The sequence below is a fragment of the Temnothorax curvispinosus genome, unplaced genomic scaffold (assembly GCF_003070985.1).
Source record: "Temnothorax curvispinosus isolate PA1 unplaced genomic scaffold, ASM307098v1 QBEX01010266.1, whole genome shotgun sequence".
NCBI lineage: Eukaryota > Metazoa > Arthropoda > Insecta > Hymenoptera > Formicidae > Temnothorax > Temnothorax curvispinosus.
In genome coordinates, this window is record NW_020220046.1 from 107,358 (window position 1) to 112,006 (window position 4,649).

Consider the following 4,649-nt stretch of genomic DNA (forward strand, 5'->3'; position numbering starts at 1 on the left):
TGGCTCTTTTTCTGACATAAATATTTCTATTGAGCCATTCCATTTTCTTAACACTACGAATACGAATCCGCTCGAAGTCACTAATAATAAATGGTTTTTGAATTTCTCCAATGTCGATATTTCTTCGGAAGTTTCTTCTTTATTACAGCTTGGAGATAAATTCAGTTTATTGTTTTTGGAGAAATTCAGAAACCATTTATTATTAGTGACTTCGAGCGGATTCGTATTCGTAGTGTTAAGGAAATGGAATGGCTCAATAGAAATATTTATGTCAGAAAAAGAGTCAGTGTTCAAATTTAATCTTGTTAATTTTCTCTCTTCCTGTTTCTGTGCTGCTACAAGAGAACTCAATTGATTTAATTTTAAATGACTATTACAATTGAAGAACAGAAAAGATAGTGGCGATGATTTCTCAGATGTTTCCTTTGACACGCGTAATCATGTAGTGATCCCGTATATTAAGGGCTTAAGGGGATCCTATAGCGAAGGCCGAATTTCCTCGACGTCGGTAATGTCAACATTTCTAATCCTGTTTTCTATGTTATATATCTATGTCTGTCCTTGTCTAACCAGAGGCATCTGTCTTTGTTCGATTGCTGCGCCATCTCTCGCTACACGCAATACTGCTTATCCTGTCAACCTAAATGTGCTTTTGCTTAATAAAACTTCATTTTACGGAATCTTTTTTTCTAGACGTTGAATCTTAGTTTTATTTACACGATATTGTTTCTACATGTTGTCCCTACGTCGCCTTGGTGTCATTATATATATATAAACTGCAGTAATTTTGTTATTGTCGTCAGATGACAGTTGTATGTGTCCAAATTAGTAAAATTTTTAATTTTTTTTTGTTCCCGATATGAAATCGTACAACGCGATGTAGATTTTTGTGCGTACTTTAATTCTAGACCAAAAACTTGCAATTCTGTAAAGCCAATTCAAAAATTCCTTAAAATGAAAAAATGTCGGTAACTACCGCCACTATAGGATCCCCTTAAGCGAGGGCATATGTCGTACCTTAAAAAATGTCGGACTTGAAGTATTATACACGATACCAAAGAAGCTGAACACAGTTATCAAAAGGGGTAAGGATAGATTGACAAAGAACAAAGAAACCAATATTGTTTAGCAGATTGAATGTGGAAGCTGCGAGGCTTCTTATATAGGGCAAACTAAGAGACATCTCGAGACTAGAATTAAGGAGCATTGCAATGACATCAAGAAACATTTCAGCAATCACTCTGTTGTGAGCAAACATAGATTACACAATAACCATAATTTCAAGTGGTCTGAACCTAAGATTTTACACAAGGAGTGTGTTTGAAGTTGAAAGAGAAATAGAGAGAGAGAGAGAGATTGTATTAGTGCGGCCAACAGGCGTTCGTATTGCGGTAGGTCGGCGTGCGCGAAATAGATCCGACCGCGTAGTAACCCAGGCGCTCGAGAACGGTCGAGCGCGGGCTTCCCGCGCGCTTGCGTAGGGATTTCGGGAGGGGCGTGCAGCCCGGGCGAGCGAGCCATTCGTTTCCCAGATTTCGTGCACGACACATCGTGCACTGTTGCTACGTTCGATAGAATTGCGTCATACTTTTGTCTCGAGTTATTAAGTTGTGAATTATCTCTACGTGTTTCATATTGTGATTAATTACTTTAAATATTTTACTCAACGAGATATACGTTACACCGCGATCATCACCGAGAGGAATCCAGGGATATCCGTCCCGGCGAGCCATGCCGGCACGTGGAAGGAAGGAAGGAAGGAAGGAAGCCATTTTCTGAAACGTTCGAGGAATTCTGTTCAAGCTGAATACGAGCAGCTATTTATACATCGAGAGGAAAGCTATCTGTGGCGTGTTCTGTAAGACTAGCTCTAATTATTCACCTGATTTTCTCACGAGGTAACCAATCATTTCTCAATTCTGAGGAGAGACGTTAGAATTTCGTCTAGCGTCACGATAGGAATCCTGATCAAAGGATCCTAATCTCATCTGAGGGTTATCCTTGCTAGTCTCGCGGGTTGAGAGGAAAACATCCTCTCTTATTTCAGTTTGTGAACAATTTATTTCGAGTCAAATTAGAATACTGAGCTCAGTTTAAAGTAAAATCATTAATTGTACGGTTGCAACCATTTTTCGTGAAACGTAAAAAAAAGACTTTATTACTTATTTGTGCGATTATTTCTTTCTCATTGATCAGACAATTTTCTTATAGTGTATTATGTTACTTTGCGAACATTCTTTACATTCACGTGTAATAATTATTCAATGAAACTGCGTTCCTTGCGAAACATATAAATCGTCTCGTGCGTTATTATCGAACTACTGATTATTCATTTCCGTGCGTTTCTATAAGAATTGTTTCTTCTTGATTTAATAATTGTTCTACTAAGTATTTTGCGACTTGTTTCTCATTGATTTGATGATTATTCTCATAAGTATTCTGCGAATTATTTCTCATGGACTTGATAATTATTCTACTAAGTATTTTGCGAATTCTGACTGATCAAATATTCCGTTTATGCGAACCATGAATTAATGTGTCGATTCAAACTATAAGGCCTATGAATAATATATTGAGAAATGCTTATACTTTATCCTTTTTGTATTAAATATATGATTTTGCTGAAAGAGAATTATTTGTTCTAGAGCAAATTTTGATATATGGTAAATTGTAAAAGACCAATGAAAGTAATTGATATTCAGAACTCAAAGATTGATACATTGATTCAATAACTATTTCAATTATGTTTAAACTTAACATATATTCTGATTGATTTGCTTTATTTGTTGAACAGTCCTCTCCTGAAATTACATGTTCTTTTTTTGATTACGTCAATGAAAACTCTGAGATTACGTACTATAAATATTTCTTTATGATTAACCTGATTATATATCGAGGAAAAGCAGCAGTGATTTCAACTTTTATTTCGTTGTCAATACCAAGAAAGGACTGTACTATAATAATTACTGATTTATTTCCTTTGCGTATTTTATTCATTTATTGTATATTCATTATATGTTGTATAATCTATGTAATAATTTGTTCAAGAATACTGGGAAGGTTTTCGGGCAGTTTCCCTTCTCTTATGCAACAAATGTTGGTATTCTTTGTCTAGTTCTGCCCATTCGAGTCATTTTACAGTTCTTAAATAATTAAATGCAATCTCTCTCTCAACCACCGGATTCTTAATTATTTGTTCCTTCCTCATCTAATTCTAGAGTTCAGGCTTGTGCGCGAGCTTGTGCAAACAGAGTGTAATACGAAAAAGAGAGAGATTGCTGAAATGTTTTTTATAAAGAAACATAACAACATTATTAATCTTCAGAGAGATACAGATAACCTAAACGCTGTATACGACGGCGTCATCTCGTCAGTTTAATTGTTTATATTTGTTATTTTTCTTGGCAACCTTTTGACTCCTTGATTCTTTTCCTCATTAGCGTTCAGTCTCCTGAGTAATTCCACTCATACAACATCGCATATCGGAGAGTCTCAAACTTAAGATGCTTGGTGGTGGAATTTTAATATTTAAGACACGTAAGAATTGATTGTCGCATTTCTCTCTCTGTATATTGGTTTTATGTGAGTGATTTCCCGTAGTTTGTGCTTTGTGACAATGCTGGGACATTCCCATGAACGCAAGGAGGTCTTGATTAACTTATGACGAGTCTTTTTGACGATTAGGTAATGCTCTCTGTTTTTATGACTAATTTCTAATTTATATTTTTATGTGTTATATTGCGATGTTCATATATTTCAGACGGCACTTGATAAGGGCTCTAACCGTGAGCCGAAACGTTGTGCACCTATGTATAAATTTAACCAGGTAGTCGAGCAATAAAACATTTGAATTTGTTTTTAATCACTGGCAGATAAAAGTTTTCGTTATGATTTAATTTTGCTGTAAAGATTAATTTTTTTCTGAATCCGTCAGCCAATCAAATTTCTTACCGTGTGATATTATTAACTCACTAGCTTTTCGGCCCGCGCTTCGCGCGGGTATAAATCTATCTGTATATTAATTATATATGCTTTAAATTCACTCATTAATTTGAAACACTAAATTTGGAAAAATTTTGTAACCGGTTTCCAAAAAGATTGGTAACGAAAAATAATACACTTTATAGCACTCCCCGAAAAATTCTACCTCTGTTTCATAAATTCTGCCTCTGTTTCATATATCAGACAGACAGACGTCCGGTACTTATATATATAGATCAAGAAAATCAATTCATTAATGAAAAATTATCCATTAATAAAAAATTAAACTTATCCTCCAAAAATTAAAAAAATTTTGACACGACTCCTATTTCATATATAATTTTTTAAGATTTGGTCAATTAATTCCCGAAAAATTGGAAAAAATGTGTAACCGGTTTCCAAAAAAATCGGTAACAAAAAATTGTACACTTTATAGCAATCCCGGGAAAATTCTACCTTTATTTCATATGTAATTCTTTAAGATTCAATTATTTCCCGAGAAATTGGAAAAATTTTGTAACCGGTTTCCAAAAAGATCGGTAACAAAAAATAATACACTTTATAGCACTCCCCAGAAAATTCTACCTCTACTTCATATACAATTGTTTGAAATTCGGTCAATTAATTTCCGAAAAATTGGAAAATTTTCTGATACCGATTTCCCCAAA